A 17636-nucleotide genomic window follows, 5' to 3' on the forward strand; every position below is an offset into this window, starting at 1 on the left:
GACATAGCCAAGAAAAATGTGTTTTGAAAGGAGAAATCCCTTGCTAGAAGGCTTTGGCAGTCAGAAATGAACAAAAATGCAGAATTTTAAAACATTTGTACTGGTGTCTTTTGGTCTCATTTGTTGCCCAATTGGTCTGAAAATAATCTGAGAATGTGTCACTCAAGATCATCTATAACCAAATAATTCAAACCAAAGAATGGTTGATTAATTTGCTACAAATAAAATGTGGTCCACAGAGTCAAAACTTTTTAAATGTTTCAAGGATTTTTGTTTCTTTATTTGTTTTTAATTTCTTTTCTTCTGAGACAGGGTCTTGCTCTGTCATCCAGGCTGGAATGCAGTGACACAATCATAGTTTACTGTAGCCTAGACCTCATGGGCTCAGGTCATCTTCCCACCTCAGCCTCCTGAGTAGCTGGGACTACGGGCGCGAGCCATCACACCTGACGAATTTTTTTTTGTATTCTCTGTAGAGATGGGGTTTCACTATGTTGCCCAGGCTGGTTCTAAACTCCTGAGCTCAAGTGATCTGCCCTCCTCGGCCTCCCAAAGTGCTGAGATTATAGGCCTCAACCACTGTGCCTGGCTAAGGTTTTGTTTTGAAACTTGGAATTGGAGCTATCCCAACTTTGCTGAAATCATGGTTCGAAAGGGACTTTTCAATTTTGGAGTTGTTTCAACATAACCAGGGACACATTCCCAATAACATTTAATACATGCATGTTTATTGAATTAGTATTAGTTGGTGTTTTGGGGATGGCTGAGGGGATGGTGAGTGTAAACTTGCCTTGTTTCTGGAAAATTCCTCCTTCCACTGGTCAGCAGAGCTTTGACATTCCTATACTAAGTTCTTCAGTCTGTAAGACTGGCAGTCCAAGCTTCTAGAAACTCAAGCCGTGCTTGGCTCCAACCGGGGTCCAACCGACCACAAAATGTATCTAAAATACTTTTGACTATTCTGAATCCCTCTAATGTTGCAATTGGTTCTCTCTTGATTTTTCATTCACCTTGCACGTTGAAGTATCTGTGGGAAGAAATCTGTGTTCCCCTTAGGGGAAATACTGGAGGAGTAGCATGGAGTCAAACTCAAGCTATTTGATGTTTTTCTCTTACTGAGAAACTTCACTCCTCTTTCAACATTTCCACCATATAATGGGGTATGCTACCTTTAGAGCGAATAAAAAAAAGTAATAGTTTATCTTCTTGTCTCTCCCATAGAATAAGGATATGCAATGGCATACTGGGTTTCATTCCCTTCCTCCATACTATACACATACACAGTGACTTTTCCAAAGGCTTCTTAGGACGGTTTATTTATTTATTTTTTTTCTGTTTTTGTTGTGTTTTGTTTTGTCTTTTTTAGATGGAGTTTCACTCTGTCGCCCAGGCTGGAGTGCAATGGTGCGATCTCAGCTTACTGCAACCTCTGCCTCCCGGGTTCAAGTAATTCTCCTGTCTCAGCCTCCTGAGTACCTGGGATTCAGGCGCATGCCATCATGCCCGGCTAATTTGGTATTTTTGGTAGAGACAGGGTTTCAACATATGGGCCAGACTGGTCTCAAACTCCCGATCTCAGGTGATCTTCCCACCTCGGCCTCCCAAAGTGCTGGGATTACAGGCAGGAGCCACTGTGCCCGGCCGGACCACTTACTGTTAATTAGGTCTCACTTCTTCTGCTATGAGGTAAATAAATATCACCTCTCTTTGCAGGCCTAGGGATCCAGGCTACAGAGATTAGGTTACTAGTCCAAGGCCATGGGGCAAGTCTTTATTGGCATTCAGATGGGCTGGGCCAGTCTCTGGCCTGGCCACAAGAGGTGAGCTTCACCTCAAAACCTGTTCTACAATGGCATTTCCTGACTGGCTACATGTGTGCGTGCTGACTAGCATGCTTATTCATTCATTCATCAAACATTTAGTGAACACCTGCTATGTGCTAGTGGCTAGAGACTCAGGGAGGAATCTGACCCGTTCCCTTTAGTTAAGAAACTCACAGTGTTGGAAGGGTTGAATTACAAGTAAATAGGTGCTACAATAAAACACCCCACAAGGCAGAAAGGGAGGATGGAGGAGGATTTCTTAGAGGAGGAGGGACTTAAGCTAAACCTTGAAAGAGCAAGAAGGAAGGGTGTTTTAGATGAAGGAATCTTGACAGCAGGCCCAGGGTGTGGATGGCTGGCTAGGGGCATAGCCCTCTCCTTGACTTATCTGCCAGCTGGGGCCAGATTTTGAGAGGCTTGCCACACCTTGCCAAGGGGTTTGATTCTTTTTCCGTAGGCCTAGCAAGTTTGCCTGCCCGAGGGGCTCTAGAAGTTCAAACAGAAACTTAATATGAGTGTTTGATGTATTCTCTTCCCTCAACACTTGTAGAAGTGAACACTTTGAAAAGTGAGCAGTTTAAGACTGAGATTCCTCACTTCATGTGGGAAGTGTGCAAAGTCCAAAAATGAGATTGAGCACCCAAGGAATTAGTCTCCCCTCTGCTCCTGCTCAGAGCCAGACCTTGTTGGAGAGGACACAGCTGGGTCTCACTGGAGGGGAAAGAAGTTTCTATGGCGCCATGCCCATGGAACCTGCTGGAAATCTGACCTCTGGGGTTCTGGGGAAACCTGTTTATGGGGAATCGGTGTTTTGGTGGAGTTGCTCCACCACGCAACAGCTTGGAGTAGAGGGATAGTGCCAGGAGAGACTGCTGGCTGTGGAATGATGTAGGCACCAGGTCCTGAAGGAGTCCTGGCACAGCAGGGGCGGAGCTTGAAGCCATGGGCATGGCAGCAGCCTGGCGGCACAGAAGCTATCCGTGCTGGGACAGCTCCCTGCACACTCAGACCAACTTCGTGCTGACAGCTTTCCATCACAAGGGAGCACTTTTGTTCCAAGGAGCCCTCTCAGCATGGGAGGTGAGTAGCCTAGAAGTAGGGGTAAGGCACGTAGGAGCAGTCTTTGTTGAAGACTTGGAAAAATACTCCAGCTCCCTGAGCTTCAGGTTGTCAATTCGGGGGGCATTCAGCATCTTCCCAGGAGGTCCTAGGGGAATCAGGCCCCCTGCATACAGCACCACTGTCACTAACACACCCTAACAGTGTCTTTCCTCCTTCCCTGTCCCACTCTTCCTGCTCCCTGTCTCCTGCTTCTAGGGATCACCCTAAATACACCGCCGGCAGGCAAGTCTTGTCGCAGGCTCCCCCTTCAGGGCAACCCATATTAAGGCAGCCTGTTTCCCAAAGACTCTAAGCAAAAGCCCTCTTCCTGGGTGTCCGTCCCAGTCCCATCTTTCTTTACAAGCAGAATAGCTTGTCCACTTCAATCAAATAAACCATGTACTATCTTTTGCTTTGTTCACTTCCTCCTGTTTCCCTGTCTTGGGTGTATGATCACACCTTCCAGAAATGCCCTCCACACTCTTTCTGTTATCCATGTGCATTACATCTTCTTCTTTTGTTTTTGAGATGAAGTCTTACTCTGTCACCCAGGCTGGAGCGCAATGGCGTGATCTTGGCTCACTGCAACTTCCACGTCCTGGGTTCAAGTGATTCTCCTGTCTCAGCCTCCTGAGTAGCTGGGATTACAGGCGTGTACACCACGCCCGGCTAATTTTTTGTATTTTTAGTAGAGATGGGGTTTCACTATGTTGGCTAGGCTGATCTCAAACTCCCGACCTCAAGTGATCCACCCGTCTTGGCCTTCCAAAGTGCTGGGATTACAGGCATGAGCCCCCCGCGCCCGGCCTTGCATTGTATCTTCCAAGTGCATGCCATAAGACCTGTTCCACGCTGCAGCCTCCCTTCTGCCACCCTTCCTGTATTCTGTGTCACTACTCAGATGTCATTTATACTGTAGTGCTTATGTGAATATTTTTGTATCATGTATTTCATGTATAGAAAATTTGGAGGAGGAAAGAGGTGATTTTTCTCTACTCATCCTCCTGGAAACTTCTCTTTGGCAAGTTGCTGCCACTGACCCCCCCGTTCCCCCTCTAATCTTTCTGCAGGCTCAAAAACCATAATTAAGGGAGCCAGACTTACATTAAATAAAAACAAAAACAAAGGTGTTTTTCAGAAGCATTCCCTGGAAGTGTCTGCTTTAAGTTGAGGCGGGAGGGGCTTGAGCATTCATGTCGACAATGGGAGCGTGGAAAGCAGTGTCTCTGGTAGCTAATCTCTTTCACCTCTGTCTTTGCCTCCAACAGCTCCCCTTATTTTTGTCATCAGCGAAATAGCTGTATGGGAGGGGAAGTTGCTGATGAAATGTTTTTTTTGATAGTTAACAAATATTTCCAGAGTGCACACTCTCTACGGATCCTGGGAAGGGCCCATGTGAGAAGTGGATTAATGACATTCGGCACTGCCCTCTCCTTCAGGAGTCCCTCACCCTTGGGCTTCCATCAAAGACTCCTAGGTTCTTCCTGACAGCTCTCAGTTACCCTCCTCTTTCTCCCTTGGGTGATGCCCTCCTCTTCCTCCACCCTCCGTGAAGGCGCTGCACTCTCCTTTCCTGGATCCTGGTCCTCATTCTCCCCTCACCCTCCACATGGATGCTGCCCAGAGACACTCCTCCACTTCCCAGCTGCCTGCTGGGGCATTTCACCAAAAAGTTCCACCATTACTTCATGCTCCATAGAACCTTCAGCAGCTCTCCTGAAAAGCAGCCTCTTTCCGTATTGTTCCTATTTCTGATGCTCCAAGACACCCAGCCTGGAAACCTCAGCTTTGTCTTTGCCAATTCCACTCCCTCATTGCATACATCTGGTCACCAAGATATCTGGTCTTCCAAAGAAAAGCCCTTCTCTTCCCTTTTCCCTTCCCTTTTCCCCTCCCGTCCCTTTTTCCTTCCCTTCCCCTTCCTTCCTTCCTTCCTTCCTTCCTTCCTTCCTTCCTTCCTTCCTTCCTTCCTTCCTTCCTTCCTTCCCTCCCTCCCTCCCTCCCTCCCTCCCTCCCTCCCTCCCTTCTCTCTCTTTTTCTTTTCTTTCTTTTTTTGAGACAGAGTCTCATTCTGTTGCCCAGGCTGGAGTCCACCGGGGCAGTCAACTCACCGCAGCCTCAACCTCCCAGGATCAATTGATCCTCCCACCTCAGCCTTCTGAGTAGCTGGGACTACAGGCACGTGCTACCAGGCCTGGCTAATTTGTGTGTGTGTGTGTGTGTGTATGCACTTTTTTTTTTTTTTTTTGTAGAGACAGTGTTTTGCCATGTTGCCCAGGCTGGTCTTGAATTCCTGTGCTCAAGTGATCCACTGCCTTGACCTCCCAAAGTGTTGGGATTACAGGCGTAAGCCCAGTTGGAAAATTATTTCTTTCCTGTCCCTCCCTGTTGCAACTCCCCCTGTACCCCATGATTTTGCTGGTTCCTAGGCTATGGGTTTTCCCCATCTGGTTTCCAGGGCCATTTAGGTGCCCTCTATTGCATGCAGGTTCCATTCCAGTCATTTTGAGGTGTCCAAGTACTGTTTGGTTGCCTTGAGCCCCCTCACTTTGGCATTTCATGCCTTTTCCACTGTCTGATCCCATCTACCTTTCTAGTATGCCTCATCCCACTTTCTAGCATGTGTGCCCCGCCCCAGGCAGCCTCTGCTCAGGAAAGCTGGTCCATCTTCTGGGTGCTGTTCACACACCCCACCACCTTGGCTGTCTTCCCCAACCTAGACCCCCTAGCTTGAGAATAGTGCAATCCAGCTTCCTTCAAAAAGACTCCCTTGACCATGCTGCCCGCTTGGGATAAGTAGCATTTTTTTTTTTTTTTTCTTTCCTGGCAATGAATCACTATTATTAGGTTGGAGCAAAAGTAACTGCGGCTTTTCCTATTGAAAGTAATAGCAAAACTGCAATTACTTTTGCACCAACCAATTACTTTTTCAAGTCCTTTTATATTGTTTTGAATTGTTAAGTTTTCAAGGGTCTATTTCATTCAATATGTCAGCAAACGCGTATTAAGTACTGGTTGGGCCGGGTACAGTGGCTCACACCTGTAATCCCAGCACGTTGGGAGGCCGAGGCGGGTGGATCACTTGAGGTCAGGAGTTCGAGACCAGCCTGACCAACGTGGTGAAACCCCGTCTCTACAAAAACACAAAAATTAGCCGGGTGTAGTGGTGAGCACCTGTAGTCCTAGCAACTGAGGCACGAGAATATCTTGAACCCGGGAGGCGGAGGCAGTGAGACGAGATCATGCTACTGTACTAAAGTCTGGGCAAAACAGCGAGACTCCGTCTCAAAAAAAAAAAAAAAAAAAAAAAAGTTGTTTTCTCAGGGAATCCTTATAGCTGATGGAGTATCCAGCTTTTCATTTTACAGATGAGTAAACTGGGGTTTAGTACTGATAACATTTTGTCCAAGTTCTCACAGCTAGCGAGAGGCATGCCGCAGTTTACCGTGGAGTGGGTCTAAACAAGGACCTAAAAACTGTATTGGAATCCCAGCCCTACTACCGCCAGCTGTGTCACCTTACGAAGCACCCCACCTTCCTGTCTCTTCAACAGAAACAGACATTTGTTGTTACCGCCCAAGTGGGATTCCCTCCCCACCAGTGTCTAGACATAGTAGGTGCTCAATAAATAGGTGTGGGTTTGCTGTGGCAGAGAGCGGTATCCCTTAAGTTTCTGACAGCGAGGGGGAAAAAGACTGAGCAGGGAAAGGAAGGGAAAGGAGTAAACTGAGCTCGGAGCAGTTGGGAGCGCGAAATAGGGAGGGCTTCCTGGAGGCCAGGAATTTGGAGAGGCCGAGGCTGGGACAAGAAATACACACGGTGAAGGCGGAGGGGAGGTGGAAGGACAAGCGGCTCCGGGGAAGGGTGAAGTCTAAGCGCAGCCTGGGGCCGAGCGGAGCAGAGGGCGGGTCGTGCGATGGTGCCTGGGGAGGTTCGTCCCGACCGGCCGCGGGCGGATCGAAGGGAGGGTTGGGCCCGCTGCAGCCCCGGCGGGTCTAGGCCCCCGGCCGGCCCCTGCCCCTCCTCCCGGGAGGGCGGGCGGCGGCTGCGGGGCGGGGCGCGGGCTCGCTCGGCCTCCTGGCGGCGCAGCGGCCCCTCCACTCCGGCCGGGCTCTGCTGGCTGCGGCGGGAGCTGGACGCGGGAGGCGGAGGCGGCGGCGGCGGCGGTGAGTGAGCTCCGACCGGGAGCGGGGCGGGTGTGCGCCGGGAGCCGGGCTCCAGGATGCTAGGTGCCGCCCAGGGCGGCGGGACCCCCAGGCGTTCGGGCTCAGCCAGGTGCGCTGTGCTCAGTCCGGGCGTCCGCTCTCGGTGCCGCGCTGGTCCTGGGGTTGGTAGGTGCGACCCGGACTCCCGCGCCGCGCCCAGCCGAGGACAGGCGCAGAACAGATGCGGGCAATCCCTGGGGAACCCGCCTCGCGGCGGGGTGGGAGGGAGGAGGCCCTGCAGGACCTCCCTTTAGTGAAGAGGGGCTCTGTGCCTTCGCACCCCTGCCTGGACCCTCCGGCTCTAGTGACAGCTGGGAGAGACCCACGCGAAGCAGTCCCTGACCTATCCTGTCGTACCTAAGTCCTCGGCGTGCTCGGCCAGACCATGCCCTGGAACAAAAAGGGGCGTGTGGCCTCTCTCTTCCCGGATCCTCCCGACCACTGCACCGCCCAAGCAGGTCATCCCCGAGAGCCCCCGCCTCACTTGGAGCACACATTCTGGCTCTCCCCGGGACTTTTCCAAGTTGCATCACTGTTTGGCCTCTAGACAGGTAATTGGCTGTCATGTTGGAGTTAGTTACACAGGATTTTTGAAACTTTGAATATTTGCTTTGTGTGTTCCCCTTCACCCTAAGGCCGCTGCCCTCCCAACTCTGCTTATGCCGCTCAAAACGTTGCTCAAGGCTCACTGGGAATGCTTTTGCAGGCATTGGTTCTCAAACTTGCCTGCACATCTGGAGAGTCTTAAAAAATACTGGTGCCTGTGTCCTACTCCCAGAGATCTGGATTCGGCTTCCCTGGGTCGCAGCCTGGACAATGGAGTTTTTAAGACGCCCCAGGTGATTCTAATGTGCAGACAAGTTTGAAAACCTCTGCTTTGCTGGTTGCTCCCACCAGCCACTCTTCCGACGGCTAAAGATCAGTCCTGATCTAGAACTCATCTCAGGCCCTCTGAACTCTTCCTTAATCCACCTCTCCACCTGAAGAACCTGTTGGTTGGTGCATTCCAACTTTAGACAGTAGATGGTGCCTTTACTGAAGTTCCCTTTGTTTCTACCTCTCTGTTTACAGTCAATACTGCCGGGGCCCTTTCTGCCAAGGAGCTGGGAGTGTAGGCATTAGAACCAAGGAGTCCTTGTCAGGGTCAAGGTTATAATACAGGGTTGTCCTATTCAGGGAAAACCAAGTGATAATTTGACGTGTCATATTCAGAAATAATTTCAGATTAAAAGGAGAAAAAATACTTTAGGGTTTGGTCAGCTCTTGGAGACCTTCCCGAGACTCCCCCACATAGATAATGGAGTTGCATAAATGTGGGGAATTTTCCTTCAAGAAGCCAACGCTAACAACATCCTTAACGTTTTGTGGTTGATATTTGTGTTAACATAAGTGCATTTTTGTAGATTAAACTTATTCTGGAAGTATGATGAAGCCCTGCAGACAGAACACAGTGTATAGCATGGCACATCTGAGATGACACCTGAGACACCTGTCACATGATCTTAAAAATGATAGAGAAGTAGGACTAAGGAAAATGTAACCATGCTTATATTGGCTGAATTAGGTCATATATTTTATTGAGAAAATGTGTTTTCACTGTCCTTGTTAGTCATGTCATAGTCTCTGGGATCTTGGTTAATTTCCTTTTGTACCCCAAGTATGATGTTTGTATTAGATTTCCACCCTGATGTTGCTACCTGACCACAAATCAGTGGTTTTAAGTTTTTCTTAGGGGGTGGCCCTCTATGGTTTTTTTTTTTTTTTTTTGAGACGGAGTTTTATTCTTGTCACCCAGGCTGGAGTGCAATGGTGCAATCTTGGCTCGCAGCAACCTCCGCCTCCCTGGTTCAAGTGATTCTCCTGCCTCAGCCTCCCAAGTAGCTGGGATTACAGGCACCCACTACCATGCCCGGCTACTCTTTTGTATTTTTGGTAGAGACAGGGTTTCATCATGTTGGCCAGGCTGTTCTCAAACTCCTGACCTCAGGTGATCCGCCCACCTCGGCCTCTCAAAGTGCTGGGATTACAGGTGTGAGCCACTGTGCCCGGCCTATATTATATTTTTATTAGCAGTGGGATGACATTCTTTCAAGAATGCCTTGCCAAAGTGAAAGAACATTTATGTTCATTTCTAGCTCCTCATATACGTCCAAAGAACATTCCTTTTGAAAAATACAAAAATGACATAATTTTGCCCACTTGGTTTTCTCTCTTTTCTCCAACTTCCACGACCATGCTCTGCTGCTATTACTGTATTCACTTGCTGGAGGTGTGCACCCTGTGGGAGCCGTCTTCATTGTCTTGGCTCTGGCTTGAAATGGAGGTTACGTGGAGCGCATGGTCTTACAGGGTGTCCCTGACCTGAATCATCAGCCTTTGGGGAGCAAGACCATATGGAAAGTGTTTTCCTACTGTTGTGTGTGTGTGTGTGTGTGTGTGTGTGTGTGTGAGAGACCATGACAACAAAATGAAGCCATATTATTAAATGGTTTGTTAACTTGCAAATCTTGTCTCAATTGGGAAAAGAAAAATGCTTATTCGAGGATGCTGTTGAATTCATGGTGTCTGAAAAGTCACACCTGAACAGCAGTAGTTACACTGTGAATATAATAATACACTTGACCTCCCCCCAGCCCCCCGCCAAAAAAAAAGTTTATGTCAATGTGGGCCTAAGCACATTTATTGCAATTTCTCACTTTGGAGTAGCAGCTCTAATATCCTAAAGTGATTAGAATAAAGTAAGTGAAGAAAAATATGAAGAAAGAGTTAGTGAGAGACTTTTCCATTTAGGGAAAGGGGATACCGCAACTAGAAAAGGCCTTTGGTTTGTCTTAAGAATTGACTGCCCTTTTGGCTTCCTTTTTTTTCCCTTGTTTAATTTGCTTGTGCTGGTGGGTGAAGGAGAGTTAAAGAAATTTAATGGCCTCCTAACTCTCTTTCCCCATGGAACCCATTTATCTAAGAGATGCCATTGACCTTTTAAAAATATCTAACTGATTGTATGCTTTTCCTTTCTTTTCGTCTTCTGATCTCGGCACTAAAGGGCGGTGGCATGACTGGGAGGTTGGCATCAGAGCAGGAAAACAAAGTTTAAGGGAAACTGAAAATTGGGTAATTTTCTCTGGATGACCAAGTGCTTACTTTTTTCAGGCATGTGACATTGCTGTTATCAAGAACCAGTTATGACATGAAAACCCTGAAAATGGAAAAGGAAAAAATAAAATAATAAAAAAGGGAACGGGGTGGGGGATGGAAATAGCACCAGGGTTGACTGACCTTTACCGAGGAGGGAAGGCTTACTGTTTTCAGCCCGGTGTGTCCGAGTTGCAACCCCCTTTACCTTTACTTCTCTCTTCATGTACCCTCCTCCATTCCTCAAGCCAATATCCTTGGGGGAGAGAGTGCTTCATCTTAAATTCACACTAAGGTGTCTTTTGTTTGTTTGTTTGTTTGTCTTTGGTTTTTGAGATGATTGCTCTGTCACCCAGGCTGGAGTGCAGTGATGTGATCTCGGGCTCACTGCAACCTCCGCTTCTTGGGTTCAAGCAATCCTTCCTGCCTCAGCCTCCTGAGTAGCTGGGGTTACAGACATGTGCCACCACACCCGGCTTATTTTTGTATTTTTAGTAGAGATGGGATTTCGCCATGTTGGCCAAACTGTTCTTGAACTCCTGGCCTCAGGTGATCCGCTTGCCTCAGCCTCCCAAAGTGCCGGGATTACAGGCATGAGCCACTGCGCCCGCCCGGCCGAACACATTTTTATGATGCCCCTATTACTAGCAAAAGCTATGTATTACCCAGAGTTGTTGGTAAACAGGATAAGGTTCCTGCCTTAAGGAGCCTGAGTCAGGTGGGGATGTAAACCGTGGGTTGCAATAAGTTAGGAACTTTTCTAATCAAGAGGAACACAGTAGCCTGTGGGGTACTATGGGGCACCTGGCTAGCCTCGCCTGGGTAGATGCCTCATCAGTTCATTGGCACAGGAGGCATAAGACATGCTTTACTTGGGTTTACATTAAGGCTTATTCTATTAGGCCCACACACCAAATGACTGATTTTGGATGTGTCTGACTCCAGGAGCAGGAAGGGCTCAGGTACCCATCTTGCAAAGGGGAGGTGGGAGGTGGAGAAGGAGACCAGATTCCGGCAGGTGTCTTTTGCTTCTGGAGTGTGCTGAACAGGGGTACTTGCTGTGGGTGGGAAGCTCATGGAGAATGTGGCTGGATCCGTGTTTGGCACATTAGTAACTGGTAAAGTAAGCTTAGTAGTGGCTACCTCTGCAACAGAGCTGGAAGGAGAATACAAAGTGCAGTGTGAAAGCCGCAGCTGCACACTTTTTGGAGCGAGTGGTTTGGTTTGTGGTTATTTCTCCTGCCAATGGGCAGACATTGGTTTCTTATCATCCCATGGTCGCTTTAGCTCAGGCTTCCTTGGGCAGGCTGAAAACTGGACTTCACACTGTTTTTCCCTTGGGTAGGTGGTTTCCAAATAGCTGACCCATTGGGCTAATAACCTCATGGTTATAGTAGTTACTATTTGTTTATTGACTGTCTTTCAAGTGCCAGGTATCACGCTCAGCACATTTCTTTCATTACTGTAAACCCTTTACATTCCTGAGAGGCAGGTGGCAGTGACCTCATTTTACAGATGAGGAAACTGAGGTCCAAGGAGGTGCTGAATCCTGCAAAGGTGCATAGTACTTGACAGCGGCAAAGTTCTCATGCCTGTAATTGCAGCACTTTGGGAGGCTGAGGCAGGTGGATCCCTTGAGCCCAGGAGGTCAATACCAGCCTGGACAACATGGTGAAATGCTGCCTCTACAAAAAATACAGAAATTAGCCTGGTGTGGTGGCCTGTGCCTGTGGTCCCAGCTACTCTGTATGTTGAGATGGGAGGATGGCTTGAGCCTAGGAGGTTGAGGCTGTAGTGAACCATGATCATGCCAGTGCACTCCAGCCTGGGTCACAGAGTGAGACTCTGTCTTAGAAACAAACAACAAAAAGAAAATGGCAGAGTTGAAGTTCGAGAGTGCTCTGGTCTGTCTGAATACAAAGCTAAGTTCTCTCTACTGTTTCTTGCTCCTCTAAGCCGAACTGATTAAGAAATTGTGTTCTCCGCCGGGCGTGGTGGCTCATGCCTGTAATCTCAGCACTTTGGGAGGCCGAGGTGGGCGGATCACGAGGTCAGGAGATCAAGACCACCCTGGCTAACTCGGTGAAACCCCGTCTCTACTGAAAATACAAAAAATTAACCCGGTGAGGTGGCGGGCGCCTGTAGTCCCAGCTACTCGGGAGGCTGAGGCAGGAGAATGGCGTGAACCCGGGAGGCGGAGCTTGCAGTGAGCCGAGATCGCACCACTGCACTCCAGCCTGGGCGACAGAGCGAGACTCCGTCTCAGAAAAAAAAAAAAAAAAAAAAAAAAAAAGAAATTGTGTTCTTACAACTTCTTTTTACCATCACAGTCTCTACTAGATGAGGTAGAGGAAAATAGTAAATCAGTTCAGACCTAAAGAGAAGGTATTCCACTAAAGACCATTGCAACCTTGTGATCAAAGGGAAATTTTATGGACTACTGCTTTTCTAGGTGTTTTAAAGAAGAGGGTAGATTAGGCTGTCCAGAAAGGCTCTGAACGGGTCCCACATCCTAGGTTAGAGAAACGTGATTTCCACCTTTCTTCAAAGTCTGCAAACCTCTGAGTTTCTGTAGATAATTGGTTGTTGGGTAAGAGATTAAAAACAAAATTCAGTGTTGGGTATTCTATAGTAAAACGAAGCTGTGCACATCCAATTCCTGTTTATGTGGTACTTGCGACAAAAACAAAACTTAACTGCATAGTAATTACCTCCAGCTCTTAAAATTACAGGTAGTAAGGGCTTAGAGGCCATATGGAGTTATAATTAGAGATGAGTTTAAAACAGGGCTAGTCAATGAATGTTCATTACTACAATGGGCACTAGCTAAATCTTTCAACCCAAGAAGGATCAGCTCCAGGGAACATTTCCAGGGAGTTAGTGGAGGGTCGTCATGGAGTTGGAGTGTTTGGGATTAGTGCACAGAGCATTTGTTATGAACATGCAATATTTCTGCCAGCCTGGCCAGAAGCCTTTTTGTTTACAGGGCAGAGTTTCTTCCCTGCTGCCCAATCACAGGGATTTCTGCTTTGCTTTGGTAGAGTACGTAATCGTTCAGGTCATTGCTTTGTAGTGTGTTAGGTCTGTACAGCTCCTTGATTGTTAATCATCTTTTCCTGTTACTGATCTCTTTGCTGGAGGATTGAGGTAAGATGACCTCTAGTTTTGGCCTCAAGAATTTTCTTGTTTTTGACCTCTTCCCTTAGTTTTATATCTTTGTGTTTCATTGCATCCAATACAGGCCCTCTGTTTTCCCTTGCAAATTTATAGTCCACACAGGGAAGAGGAACGACTGTGACCAGGACTATCCAGGAGTCCTGTGATGGGAGTGTTGTTAGTCCCGTTTTCCAAGTGAGGGCCCCTTCCTCTGTAAGGCTGGGAGTTTGGGGATTCCAACTAGGACTGTCAGATTCTCAACAATGGGGCTCTTTTGACTTGATTACAAAAGAAAAAGAAATGGCCCAGTTTTCAAAGTCATGAAGAGGTTCTAGTATATCCTATGAACTAATATATATCCTTGAACTTTTTTGTAGCTGATAGTATTAAAAAAAGGTTTGATTCCCCACCTTTTTTGCCTGTGTGGTTTTTATCTTCCTTTCTATAAACAATGACTTACTCAGAATCACACAGCAGCAGCTGAAAAGTTGATTAGCCTCTCCTTGCCCTAATCAAGTATCAAAAACCTGGACCGTTCACTTAGAGTGGTGATTACTGTGAAAGCTTTAGGTGCTGGAGAGGACCTGATAAAGAATGGAGAGATAAGAGAGAGAAAATAGCTTGCAAAGGGATTGCAGGGCGGAGTTTAACAAACTTAAGATTTCTTTCTTTCTTTCTTTTTTTTTTTTTTTTTGTTTTTGAGACAGAGTTTTGCTCTTGTTGCCCAGGCTGGAGTGCAATGGCACGATCTCAGCTCCCCAGACCTCCGCCTCCTGGGTTCAAACCGTTCTCCTGCCTTAGCCTCTTGAGTAGCTGGGACTACAGGTGCCCCCCACCACGCCCGGCTAATTTTTTGTATTTTTAGTTGAGATGGGGTTTCACCGTGTAGCCAGGATGGCCTGCCTCAGCCTCCCAAAGTGCTAGGATTACAGGCGTGAGCCACCACACCTGACCTTTTTTTTTTTTTTTTTTTTGAGATAGTCTCACTCTGTTGGCTAGGCTGGACTGCAGTGGTGTGATCACAGCTCACTGCAGCCTCAACCTCCCAGGCTCAGGCTTAAGTGATCCTCCCACCTCAGCCTCCCGAGGAGCTGGGACCACAGAGGCAGGCCACTATGCCTGGCTAATTTGTGTGTGTGTGTGTGTGTGTGTGTTGTAGAAATGGGGTTTTGCCATGTTGCCCAGGTAGGTCTCTAATTCCTGAACTCAAGCCGTCCACCCACCTAGGCCTCCCGAAGTGCTGAGATTACAGGCATGAGCCACCGTGCCCAGCCCAAACTTCAGATTTCTTTTACTTGTGAGTTTCAGGTTCAGGGCTTAAATGCCTTTGCTCTGGATGTGGCCAGACTGGCTCAGCCCTAACAGTCTGTGCTGCCTGGGGCCACCTATAAGCTTTGGGGAGTGGGGTGGGGTGGGAGGAGAAGGTAGGGTGAAGGGAGAGGGGAAATAGGGGGTGGGAGATAAGCGCCAGTTAGCTGATTCTCCAGGCCTGGCTTGCTCATGGCATGACTGCTTCTCCCTGCAGGCCTGAGTCCAACTTTCTGGGTGTGAGGCAGCTGGATGGGGTACAAAAGAGGGAGACAGTTGCCAGACACTTTCCAGGAGACCTGCCCAAGATGAGAAATTCTCATAATAGCAAATGCTCCCAGAGTATTTGCCTCCAGCCCCGTCCTAGAGCTTTTACTATAGCAATTCTATGGGATAGGTACGATCATAAAACCATTTTACAGGCGAGAGAAACAAGGCCATGGGAAATTGGGTAACTTGTCAAAGTGCTGAAATCTGGGGTTCAAACCCTTGCTGTCCAGCTCTGAGCTCTGCTCACAGCTACCATCTCTCTAAACACAGAGGCCTGAATGCTGCACCTGCTCTTCATTCATTCCTTGAACTCACCCACTCATGCATTTCTCCAACAAATTATTGATGGCCTGTATATGCCTTTATCTTAGCAATGAGAACATCAGTGCTCTTTGTTTGTGTGTCTGAATTCCCATAAACTTTCTTTTTTTCTTTCTTTCTTTCTTTTTTTTTTTTTTTTTTTAACTCCTATAAACTTTCAAACAAACCTTTAAAGACATGAGACCTCTTTACTGACCTTGTATACCTAGTGTCTGGTAGAAAATAGGTACTCAATAAAGCTTTGTGGAAGGAAGGAAGACAGTGTTGTGAAACTTGACATCCTTGTATTTCCTCTATCTCTAGCAGCCACAGTGATGTCTAAACAGAAAAACAGACAAACCTTAAGAGTGAGAGTGTGTGGGGAGTGTTTTGCAAAAATAACGGGAGAAAATTTTTGATAAAAGCATGCTGTCTTGTATGCATTTCAAGTTCTCACGGTGAATCATTTTTTGCTTGTTTGCTTAAAGCATTTCTTATTTGAAGGACATCCCTACACCCAGCTTGCAGACTATTGAGTGAGTAAAGGAGGCCCTTCAGACTTCCATGCATTGTTTGGAGCTGCTCTTGTCATCAGGGTCTGCAGAATATATTTTCTTTGCAGTTGAGGACCAAATACCTGGTAAGGTTCAAGTCCACCATCCATTTTCCTGTATAACATTTAAATACATGAGCCAGTAGAAAGTAGTTTCACCTTGGGCTGAGTGAAGTGACTCACGCCTGTAATCCTAGCAGTGTGGGAGTCCGAGGCAGGTGGATCAATTGGGATCAGGGGTTCAAGACCAGCCTAGCCAACATGGTGAAACCCTGCCCCTGCTACAAATACAGAAAATTAGCTGGGCGTGGGGGTGCATGCCTGTAGTAGGCGGAGATTGCAGTGAACTGAGATCGTGCCACTGCACTCCAGCCTGGGCGACAGAGAAAAAGAAAGTTGTTTTATCTCCTGTATTTTCATTCCTTCTTCACACTGTGGGACCAATAAAGGTCTCACTTACTTGGATTGCAAGCTCTATTTGATGATCACTAGGAGTGATGGCTCTTTGGTTCCTCTTCCATTTCAGGTTCGTTTCCTCATCTGTAAAATAGATGTAATGCCTACTACATACAGTCAAGCCACATCTCTTTGACATAGTACAGTGGTTCTCAAACGGGGCCTCCCCCCATCTCCCAACCCGGGGGTACATTTGACAATATCTGGAGACATTCTTGGTAGTTATGACTGGGGTGGTGATGGCTCCTGGCATCTAATGGGCCAAGGCCAGGGATGCTGCTAAATATCCTTCGATTCAAAGGACAGTCCCCCACAAGAATTATCTGGCTTAAAATGTCAGTAGAGCCAAGGCTAAGAAACCCTGGCAAAGTGGAACCTCAAACAATGGTAGCTGTTTTTAACATCTCTGATCTAAGGGAGCTATTGGCCAAGGACAAAGATCCCTCCTTTCTTAAGTAGGGTGGAAAGAATGGAATTTAACGTTTTATTGATGCCTCTGGGTTATCCCACAGGTGCCCCTGAGGTGGGAACACCTCCTTTTCTCTCCATTAAGCATGCCTTAACTTCATTTGAAACTTGCTTGCATCGTTTACATATAAATAGCCATGCTAAAACCAGTGAAACCGCTTAGCCTCTGGGGTGGTTAAACCCATTCCCTGCGGAGGACCTTGGTGGAGTGGGGCCTGCACTGCTACAGACTGTGAGCCTTGCTTTTCTCCCCTGTTAAAGGACAGGTAGGTAATCATGTCAGCCTCCCATCTCATCATGTTGCTCTGACTCTGCACGTGTGAAACTAGCTCTTCGCATGTGAATGTGCTAGTGTGATTCCTAAGGTACGCCTTTTGAAGGCGTTTTTCAGGGGATGCAATTCATAGGTGATCACTCAGTCAAGGACACTAAAAATGATAGGGGTTCAACAGTCAAGGAATATCAGTGTTATCGGCATGGTATGAGGCCCCCCAAGCAGTTCCTGCAGCAGGGTATGTGATTCAGGAAGCAGTGTGGCCCAGTGGTTGACAGCATGAGGTCAGCCACTCACAGGCTGCTCTGTGTACAACCTTTGGCTTTTCCCGTGCTTGTTGTGTGACCCTGGGTTAGCTACTTGACCCCGTTGCACCTCAGTTTCCTCACCTGTAAAATGAGGATAATGACAGTGGCGACAATAACACCCAGCTGAAGATGGGTGTGAGGCTTCAGCGACTTGTCCTGTGAGGTGTGCCGTGAAGATGCGAGCTCAGCTCAATAAATGACTTGCTGTTAGTAAAATAATATTTGATGTTGGCTTGTAGCTTGTGTATTTTTACTCAGATGAAGAGAGTGCTCCTGATTTAG

At 47.5% G+C, this 17636-nt stretch overlaps 1 protein-coding gene across 1 annotated transcript in view; it reads left to right on the forward strand.

The window, feature by feature from the left end:
* The first annotated feature begins 7022 nt into the window (after positions 1 to 7022).
* CGNL1 (cingulin like 1) overlaps positions 7023 to 17636 on the forward strand; it is a 176636-nt gene continuing 166022 nt past the window's right edge. The window contains exon 1 of the mRNA XM_025390493.1: positions 7023 to 7087. The gene's annotated coding sequence lies outside the window, so the exon portion shown is untranslated. The remainder of the gene's footprint in view (positions 7088 to 17636) is intronic.

Source organism: Theropithecus gelada, chromosome 7a (assembly GCF_003255815.1).
Source record: "Theropithecus gelada isolate Dixy chromosome 7a, Tgel_1.0, whole genome shotgun sequence".
NCBI classification, from domain to species: domain Eukaryota; kingdom Metazoa; phylum Chordata; class Mammalia; order Primates; family Cercopithecidae; genus Theropithecus; species Theropithecus gelada.